The sequence below is a fragment of the Chiloscyllium plagiosum genome, chromosome 1 (genome assembly GCF_004010195.1).
Source record: "Chiloscyllium plagiosum isolate BGI_BamShark_2017 chromosome 1, ASM401019v2, whole genome shotgun sequence".
Taxonomy (NCBI): Eukaryota; Metazoa; Chordata; class Chondrichthyes; order Orectolobiformes; family Hemiscylliidae; genus Chiloscyllium; species Chiloscyllium plagiosum.
In genome coordinates, this window is record NC_057710.1 from 34,582,439 (window position 1) to 34,593,275 (window position 10,837).

At 41.9% G+C, this 10,837-nt stretch overlaps 1 protein-coding gene across 1 annotated transcript in view; it reads left to right on the top strand.

The window, feature by feature from the left end:
• The first annotated feature begins 523 nt into the window (after positions 1 to 523).
• The window catches only part of me2 (malic enzyme 2, NAD(+)-dependent, mitochondrial), a 104,134-nt gene continuing 93,820 nt past the window's right edge, over positions 524 to 10,837 (top strand). The window contains exon 1 of the mRNA XM_043720243.1: positions 524 to 666. The gene's annotated coding sequence lies outside the window, so the exon portion shown is untranslated. The remainder of the gene's footprint in view (positions 667 to 10,837) is intronic.

Consider the following 10,837-nt stretch of genomic DNA (forward strand, 5'->3'; position numbering starts at 1 on the left):
GAGAAAAGTCAATCCAATCAACCTGAAACATTAACACTGTTTCTGTATTTACGGTTGCTGCCAGCAAGTTGTCCAGCCGTACTGGAAATAATAGAAAGATGCGTTACCCTGAGCATGGCTGCTATGAAGCTGTCAGACCAAAACTGATTTTATATATGCATCCCAGCACTTTCTGTTCTTATCTCAGATTTCCAGCGTCCACGCTTTCATCGACATTTGTCCAACTCATGCAACAAACTCTCAACTGGGTCAGAGACCGACCCATCACCAGCCTCGGTGCTGCACCTAATTTCAAAGAGTCGCCACCGCTGACTAAAACCGTTAGCCCTCCCTCACACCAACGTCTCGCGCTCTTGCCTTCGCTAAATCCTATTGGCTCGACTCCAGGCAATGGCCCCACCTCTCGCCTTCCCACTGGTCAGACGGGCATTCGGATTCCCGTTTGTAGCTCCGCCCCACGCACTATACCCTTCCTCTATTGGTCAGAAAGGCTGTCGGTCACCTATCTAGTATCCCGTACCTCAATTGCTCCCCTCCCCACACGCGTTCGCCCTCTCGCCTCGGCGTCAGTCGGTGGGTCATGGCCTGAGGTATCTCGGGGTGCGGAGACGGACTGTGGCGGCTGATTGTGCAGGGAGGCTGGGCGAGGGAACCATCAGGGTTGCGGTAAGTTATCTCTAGTCGATGTTCAAAAATCTTCGGGCGATTCCTGTGTGTGAGCCTAGAGGATGGGTATAGCTGGCTCTTCTGGGTTTGTCTTCGCTGCTGAAAGACACTGGTTTGCCCTCCCCCCTCGGCGGCTTCACTTATGGAGGGTTGGGTCTGGTAAAAAATACCACATTGGCGTTTGAATCACTGCCACCTCTCGTTCAGGCAGCCTCGAGGAACTTCATTCCTCCTCTTTTGACGGATTTTTAACCTTTGTTCGTCCACATTGTTCTTTATTTCCTGTGTAAAATCTCGCTTTCACAGCCACTTTTCTCTCCTCAGCAAATGTCTTGGGGCTCTTCACTCATTTTATGTGGATTTCAGTCGGCGTTCCACCCTTCATGCTTCTCCCGATTATTATTTACATCACCTAAAATAACTTGATGTTCCTTGTCTGCACGCAAGCCGAATGCAATGTGCTACTGTATATGATTCCAACTCGCACCTTCTCAAATGTGTCTTGGCTTGTATTTCCAGTTCACGAGAACGGAAGAAAAAAGTAACAACGGCCTGTTGAGCCTGTTCCTTATTCGGTTTAATAGTGGCTGATCTTGGATTCAACCCTCCCTGTCCGCTTGGCATATCCTTTCTTTCCCTAAAGGGCTGTAAATCTGCCTTGCATCCTTAAACGTGTTCAACAATCGACTATCCGCAATTCTTTGGGATTGATTATTCCAAAAAGATTCACAACTCTTCAGAAAGCTGAGGCCTTTACTTCATCACGTTGCTTTATGCACCCAAATCAGTGAATTTTTGTCTGAGTACATTGGTGAGCTTTCTTTGTGAGTACAAAGTTGGAACATTTTTAACCAAGAATGTTCCGCTGCCCAGACCACACGTTTATCTTAAGAATTCTTGTTACATCTACGCGCCTTCCTAACTTTATCATTTTACTAATGATCAGATCACATCTGATGTCATAATATCCAGCTCAATTTCTCTGCTCTCTTTCCTTATTGTCATCCATAACTCTTCTTAAATTGCAGCGTTCTGTTTTCTCAGACGCACCCCTAATATCCGTAAACATGGTGAAAGAATATGACCTGAAGTGTTAGCTCACTTTTTTTCTCTCCACAGATCTGCTTGTACTACTGGATATTTCCAAGATTTTCTGTTTTTATTTCAGATTTACAACATGTGGAGTATTTTGCTCTTGTATTGTCAATAAATATACTGTCAACTGAAGTGCTGTTTGCTAAATGACCTTGGAGACCAGAGTTATCAGAAAGTTGGCATTCTATCTCTCGCACCACTGAAAACAAACAAGTTTCTTCTAAAGCCATCACTGTCCCTGCCTATCTCTGGACATCTTGCTGCAGCCAACAATATCATAGTTACCTGAATGAGAGGTGATACCTTTTGAGATATATACAAGTCTTGGAGGGCTTAACAGGGTGGATGTTGAAATGTGTTTTCCCTTTGTGGGAGCATTAAGACCAGAGGGCACCTTTTCAGTGTAAGGGTTGCCCAGTAAGGACAGAGATGAGGAGGGATTTCTTCTGACTTTGTTGCAAAAGGCTTAAATGCTGTGTTATTAAGTATGTTCAAGTCTGATTGTGGATAATTTTGTGACGTCATCTCCACAGTCTTATGTACTATAGATTTCCATAGGTTTACTACCCTGAGTGAAAAAGAAATTCCTCCTCTCTTAAATCTTGAACTGTGTCCCCTGGTCCTAGACTCTCCAACTGGGGGGAAAAAAAAACATTCTCTCTGTATATAGTATGTTCAGCCCTGTTGGAATTCTAAATGTTTCAATTGGATTCACTCTAATCCTTCTAAAATTTACTGAGGCCCACTGAAACCAAAAACAGAAATTGCTGGAAAAGCTTAGCAAGTCTGACAGCATTTCTGGAGAGAAAGCAGAGTTAACGTTATGAGTTCACTGACCCTTCTTCAGAACTAATCGTAGTTAGGAAAAAGTCAGCCTGGGGAGAATCGATAGCTGCTAATTAATGGCTGACATTAGGTTATTTGTAATAGCAGCCCATGTAATGGCAAAACCAGTTGAACCAAACATTCCTCATGGGACAGTCCCCAGTATCTACTTTGTGAATGTCTGCTGCAGTCCCCTTGTGTCAGAAAAATCCTTTTTTAGGTAGGGAGACCAAAACTGTACATAATATTTAGATGTGGTCTTTCTGTAAAACTGCAGTGAGACAGCCCTCTGTCTGACATTTGGCTTTCAGGTCTTAAAGATCATTAACCTGGACAACATTATCTCTGTTTCTCAGTTGACAAATGCTGCCTGGCCTGAGCATTTTGTTTTCAATGAATTGTATGATAGTGGAATTCCACTTTGATTTTGTATTCTAGTAGAAGGTTCACTTTTTATAGAAAATCTTTCAAATACTGCAGACTACATGTAACTTCCCCTGTGCTGAATCACTAGTCTCATGACTCATGGCATTTGCTTTTTACCATTTACGTTTTAATTTTGCTTAGGTCGCAGTAAGATAAGCTATGCAGTGATTGCAAAAAGAGGATTTTCAGTATTCATCCTGGTGATGGATTACCAAGCAGTTTGTGAAATTGATTTTCTGAAAGTGCTGAGTAAATGTAAGACTTTTTAACACTGGATAATGACCCAAAAGATAAATGTACGTGACTGGTTAAATCAGGCAATTTATTTAAATGGATCGAGAGTGTGCTGCTGGAAAAGCACAGCAGGTCAGGCAGCATCCAAGGAGCAGGAGAATCGACATTTCGGGCATACGCCCTTCATCAGGAATTATTTACATGGTTTACCAGACTGGTTTCTGGGATGCCAGGACTTGCGTATGACGAAAGACTAGATTGGTTCAGACTGTATTCACTGGAGTTTAGAAGAATGAGAGAGATCTCATAGAAAACAATAAAATTCAAACAGAATTAGACAGGGTAAATGCAGGAAGGATGTTCCTGATGACTAGGGAGTCCAGAAGAGGTCACAGTTTAAAAATATGGGATGGGCCATTTATGACTGGGATGAAGAGAAATGTCTTTCACCAGAAAATGGAGAACCTGTGGAATTCTCCGCTACAGAAATCAATTGAGGCCAAAATATTGAATGTTTTCAATGAGTTAGATATAGCTGTTTGGGGTAAAAGGTCAAAATGAATGGGGTGAAAACAGAAACAGTGTACTGGGTTGGATGATCAGCGATAATCATCTTGAATGGAGAAACAGGCTCAAAAGGCCGAATACCTTATTTCTGTTCCTATTTTCTATCTTTGTGAAGAATGACAGGATGTGTGCATGTTTAAAAGCATCTGAATATTTTATATTTGGAATTGTACTCCAAATACAATCGGAGTATGTGACATTCTGCATGGATTTCTGTGTAACTTGGAACAGCTCAGTCACACTGTGAAGCTGTTTTTTTTTCAATGCTATTTCAAACCCATATCATCTTTATTGAGAGACTGGTTGTTGAGATGTCTTTGTTCCCCAATAAGCGAAGTTAAATAAGATTCTGCAGAGATTGAGACTTTCCTATAAAGCTATCTCATGAATTAAGAAACCTGATTGAGTACTTTGAAGAAGTGACAAAGAATAATGAAGGCAGCGCGGTAAATGTTGTCTCTGGACTTCAGCAAGGTATTCAACGAGGTTCTGCATGGTAGATTGGTTAGCAAGATTACACCACATGGAATCCAGGTGGAGCTAGCCCGTTGGATATAAAATTGATTTGAGGGTAGGAAACAGATGGTGGTGGTGGTTTTTTGGACTGGAGGCCTGATCTGCTTTTGTAGCCATTATGTTTTTCTGGTGAGTACAGTTGAGTTTCTGGTCAATGATAACACCCAGAATGTTGATAGTCAGGGATTAAATGATGCTAACACTATTGAAAGTCAAGGGGTAGTGATTAAATTGTCTCTTATTGATGATGGTTGTAGCCTAGCATTTGTGTGGCGCATATGTCACTTGCCAGTTGTCAGTTCAAGCCTGGATATTGGCCAGATCTAGCCACTTGTGGAATATCGTGTCCATTTCTGGTCACCCAGTTGTGGGAAGGATATTATTAAGCTGGAAAGGGCTCAGAAGAGATTTACCAGGATGTTGATGGGTATAGAACGTTTGAGTTTTAAATAAAGGCTGGAGTGTAGGCAGTTGAGAGGCATCCTTATAAGATGGCCCACAGCGTCTAGCATGGTGATAGTGCCACACAATAAGATGGAGGTTATTCTCAATGTGAAGGTGAGACTTCTGCACAAGGGCTGTGGAGTAGTCGCTCTTACCGATCCTGTCATGGACAATTGCATCTGCGCCTGGCAGATTGGTAAGGATGAGGTGAAGTATGTTTTTCCTTGTTGGTTTCCTCCCCACCTGCCGCAGAGCCAGTCTAGCAGCTATGTCCTTTAGCACCTGATCAGCTCAATCAATAGTGCTGCTGCCAAGCCACAGGTGGTGGTGGACTTCAAAATGCCCCACTCAGAATATATTTTGTGTCCTTGCCATCCTCAGTGCTTCCTCCAAGTGTTCAATATTGAGGAATGCTGATTAATTAGCTGAGGGAGGACAGCAGGTGGCTTCCTTGCCCATGTTTAACCTGAAACCACTAGGGCTGTTTTCCCTGGAATGTCGGAGGCTGAGGGGTGACCATATAGAGGTTTACAAAATTGAGGAGCATCAATAGGGTAAATAGGCAAAGTCTTTTTCCTGGGGTCGGGGAGTCCAGAACTAGAGGGCATAGGTTTAGGGTGAGATGGGAAAGATATAAAAGAAACCTATGGGGCAACTTTACCCCACAGAGTGGTATGTGTATGGAATGAGCTGCCAGAGGAAGTGGTGGAGGCTGGTCCAATTGCAATGTTTAAGAGGCATTTGGATGGGTATATGAATAGGAAGGGTTTAGAGGGATATGGGCCAGATGCTGGCAGGTGGGACTAGATTGGGTTGGGATATCTGATCGGCGTGGACAGGTTGGACCAAAGGGTCTGTTTCCATGCTGTACATCTCTGACTTCATGGGGTCCAGCATTTATGTTGAGGACTCCCGGAGCAACTTCTTCTTGACTCTATACCAGCTGCCATCTCTGCTGGATCTGTCCTGCCACTGGGGCACAAGAATGATAATGGTATTTGGGAAATTGTCTGTAAGCTATGATTCCATGAGTATGACTCTCCGGCTGTTGCTTGACTAGGCTGTAAGACAGCTCTCCCAATGTTGGCACAAGGCCCCAGATGTCTTTTCCCTGGGGTGGGGGAGTCCAGAACCAAGAGGCAACTTTTTCACACACAGGCTGGTGCATGTACGGAGTAAGCTGCCAGAGGAAGTGATGGAGGCTGGTTTAATGACAGCATTTAAAAGGCATCCTGGATGGGAATATGAATAGGAAGGGTTTAGAGGGATATGGGTCTAATGCTAGCAGATGGGACTAGATTAATTTAGGATTCTGGTTAGCATAGACAAGTTGAACCAGAAGGTGTGTTTCTATGCTGTACATCTGACTCTGTTGGTAAGGAGGACTTTGCAGATTTGTCGGGGCTGTTTTTTGCCATTGTCTTTTCCAGTGCCTAGGTCAATACCAGATGATTGGTCTGGTTTCAATTCTTTGAGATTTTGTAGCGATTGATACAATTGAATGGCTTGCTAGGCTATTTCAGAGAGCAGTTGAGAATCCGATACATTGCTATAGGTCTGGTGTCATGAGTAGGCCAGACCAATTGAGGATGGCAAATTTCCTTCCCTGAAGGACATTAGTGAACCAGACAGGTGTTTCTGACAATTGATGGTGATTCAACGGTCATCAGTAGATTCTTAATTCAGGACTAATTTTTTATTGATTTCAGACTTCACCATCTGTGGTGGGATTGTACACCGGTCCCTCGAGCATTAGCTGAGTTGCTGGATTAATAGTCCAACAATAATGCCACTAGGTCATTATTGTCTCTACCCACCCCCGACCAATCAGTATCTTAGTTGGAAAAAAACACTTCCCATAATCCTCTAGTTTGCATCAGTCTCAGTTGAGTGCTCAGTTCTAGATGTGCATGAATTTACAACTATTACAACAACAAACACTATTATTTAACCAAACTGATTTTTTTTTTAGATAAGACATTGAGTTGCTCACTAATATGTTAATATACTAATAATTGTACTTTCAATACTATAGAACATAAGTTAATAAAAAGGACATTGACCAAATGGGATTTCTTTATAATTCTCCAGAAGTTGATGCATTGTTAATGATATTACCATAATTCTCTCAAAGCAGACAGGAATTCATGAAATGCTGAGGAGGGTACTAAGTGGGTGTTATTGTGGCCAATAGTTATTTTTATTATTTATCCTATTTTTCTAATCAACCTATTCTGAGATGTCATTACACACTTCTGGAGCAGGTGAGACTTGAGCTTGGGCCTTTTGTATTTCAAATGTTTGTAGCTTTTAAATATTTCATGATGCACTATATCTGCTGTAGTACAAAATAGCATGTTAATGATGCAACCGCTTTCTATTTTTAACAACTCTTGGTGAGACCAGGTAAGGACAGTGGTTGCCTTCACTAAAGGTTATTAGTGAACTAGTTAGTTTTTTTTATGGTAATCGACAATAGTTCGAAAGGTCATCATTAGTCCCTTAATTCCAGATTTTATTGAATTCAAATTCTACCATCTGTCATGGTGGGATTTGAACCCAGGTCTCCAGAACCTACCTGAGTTCTTTGGGTTAATCACAGTGCAACCAGGCCATTGCCTCCCCTTACTCCCCCTCTCCTTGTGATGCATCCAGGGTTATTGAAGGAAGTGGAAGTGGCAATTGCAGATGCACTTGGGATAATCTTTCAATTTTTTTCTGGATTTGAGTTCTGGCAGAACTCTTTTGTCCTTGTTCAAAGTAGGTTGTAAAGATAAGCCCAGCAATTACAGGTCTGTTAGCCTTTCCACCTCCAAATTCCCAAAGTAAAATTGATAGAACAATCATTCAGGATAGAACTAACAATCACCGGGAGGAACAGAAATTACTTGGGAATAACAAGGATGGGTTTGTTAAGGAAAAATTGTATAAAACATTAATTGAACTTCATGTAAAGAATCCAGAAACTCAGCCAATGTTCTGGGGACCAGGTATAAATCCCAGCTCGGCAGATGGTGAAATCTGAAATCCAATTTAAAAATCCTGAATTAAGAATCTACTGATGACCATGAAATCGTTGTTGATTGTGCACAGTTCCAGATGCCACTTTAGAAAGGATGAAAATGACTCACTTGCTGGAGTCTTTTGAAGAAGTAACAGAAGGTTGAGGGAGAATGTTGATGTGCTGTGTGCAAATTTCCAGACAGCATTCAATGGTGCTACATGAGCATTGTGAGAAAGTGTCAGGAGCAATGTAGGTATAAAACCACCTGAACAATAGTGTGGTGATTTGTGTATTTTTCAGGCTGGAAGAAGGTTGACAGTGGTGTTCCTCAGGGATAGGTATTGGAATCTTGCCTTTGATTTTTATATTAAAAAATCTAATCTTGGTGTGTTGGGGATTGTTTCAAAGCTTGTGGATGACCAAATTTGGAGAGCAATGTAACTTGTGAGGAGGATAGTGTAGAATTCCAAAAGGACATAGATGAGTTGAAGTTAGGAGGCAGATAAAGTTTATGCAGAGAAGTGTGAAGTGATACATTTAGGTCCAAAGAACATGGAGAGGCTATGCTAAAAGATGTGCATGAGCTGAAAGATCTGGATAAGTCATAAAAGATGGCAGGACAGGTAGTGAGAAAGTTTATAAAGCATGTGCTTTTCTAGACTCCATGGGGTATAGAGCACAAGAGTCAAGGGGTTCTGCTGAACTTGTGTAAGACAGTACTTGGACTTTATGTGGAGTATTGTGTACAGTTCTAGGTGCCCTACCTTTCAGAAAGAATGAAAATACATTGGAGAGGGCACAGAAGAGGTTTTTCAAAGGATAAGAAACTTCAATTATGATAAATTGGAGAAACTGGGACTATTTTCCTTGAAGGAAGGCTAAAAGGAGACTTGATAGAAGTTCTCAAAAGCATAATTTCCTGTCATGTAGCAAGTTTGCAGGGAGGTGATGCCCAGTAATATTATCACTGGACTGGTAATGTCTGGGTATCTGGGTTCAAATCCTGCTGCGGCAGATGATGGAATTTGAATTGTCTTTCTTTTTGAAAAAAGAAATTAAGCATATCATGATGACAATGAATCCTTGTTAATTGTCAGGAAAAACCCATCTGGTTCACTGATATCCTTTAAGGAAGGAAAGTGTGATCTTGTATGTGACTGCAGACCCACAGCAATGTGGTTAACTCGAACTGTCCTCCTGGACAATGAGGGATGGGCAATAGATACTGGCTTAGACAGTGATGCCGTCATCCTGTGAGTGAATAAAAAGAAAGTTGTTAGGGTCTGGAATGCCCTGCCTTTGGTGGGAGAAGGTTCAATAAAGGCATTCAAGAGGCTATTCGATAATCGTTTAAGTAGACACAATGTTCAGCATTATGGGGAAAAGTTAGGAGTTTTCCTAATGAGCTGAAGTCAAAATGAGCAGAGAACCAGTCAAGACAAGTTGAATCGCCTCTTGTGCGATGTCACAATCTGTGTTTTGTTCCACCATTGGTAGGTAGGCTTTCAGCTTAATGAGGTTCCTTCCTAAACCTTTCTATCCCCTTTCTAAATATTTTTTTGTGAAATTTTGGTCATCTGACTTAATTTCTGACCAATACTATGTCTCACGTGAGTGTAAAATTAAATAAAGAGAGCTTCAGCAGCAGGTCAAATTACATTAACTTGGAAAGAAAATCTTGTCACCAGCCAGAGTTACGCAAGAGTTGCTAAACTGATGGGTCTTTTTTAGTCAGTTACCGTTGCTGATTTATTTTAGTTTAACTTTGCCTTGGGAGGAAGGGGAAAAGTAAGAGTGAACAAACAAGTCGATGTGCAGTTGAGGGCATTTCTAATCTACGTAATTGCTTTTATCTTGTCTGTAGTTTGCAGTATTCAAAACAATTAAGCGTGACCTTTTAGTATTTCTCAAACATTTCTATTTGTTCTGCTTTCTGTGCTGTTCCAGCTTTCTGTTCGTGACACAAATTTAACGTAGATTCTGACTATTGATAACAACATTATGTGAAGTTATCATAGAATCCCTACAGTATGAAATCAGGTCATTCAGCCCAGCAAATCCACACCGACTTTCTGGAAGAGCATCTCCAGACTCCACCCCTGAGACAAGAACCCTGCATTTCCTTGGGCTAATCTGTCTAACCAACACATCCTTGGACACTCTGGGCAAATGAGCATGGCTAATCCACCTAGCTTGCATATCTTTGGACTGTGGGAGAAAACCAGAGCACCCAGAGTATACCTACGCAGACATGTGAAAACTCCACAGACAGTTATCAGAGGCTGGAATTGAACCTGTATCCCAGGCACAGTGAGGCAGCAGTGCTCGCCAGTGAGCCACTGTGCTGGGCACAATTTCTAAAAGGTGGAGAAAGGGAGAAATATTGAATTCTTATTCAGGGTTACACTTCATGTATTGTGTATTTATACATAGTATAGGCATAGAATCACAGGCCATTCGATCCAACAAGCCCACACCAACATATCTAATATTTTTGCTTTGGCAATGTAGGAAATTAGTCAATGAATCAAAATTCAGTGTTTTGTCTTCTTAATTCAGTTTTGAAGTAAATTAATGTACATTCATGCCAAAAACTAGGACAGATGTCAGAGGTAGTTTCTTAGAGTAGTAAGGGTATGGAATGCTTTGCCTGCAACGGTAGTAGATTCGCCAACTTTAAATGCATTTGAGTCGTCATTGGACAAGCATATGGACGTACATGGAATAGTGTAGGTTAGATGGGCTTCAGATTGGTATGACAGGTCGATGCAACATCGAGGGCCGAAGGGCCTGTACTGCGCTGTAATGTTCTGTGTTCTAACTGAACAATGGATATCCAATCCCTCTACACCTCCATCCGCCATGACCAGGGCCTCCAAGCCCTCCCTTTTTTCCTCTCCAGACGTCCCCCCCAGTACCCTTCCACCGACACTCTCATTCGTTTGGCCGAACTGGTCCTCACCCTTAACAATTTCTCCTAAGAATCCTCCCACTTCCTCCAGACCAAAGGGGTAGCCATGGGCACACGTATGGGCCCCAGCTATGCCTGTCTCTTTGTTG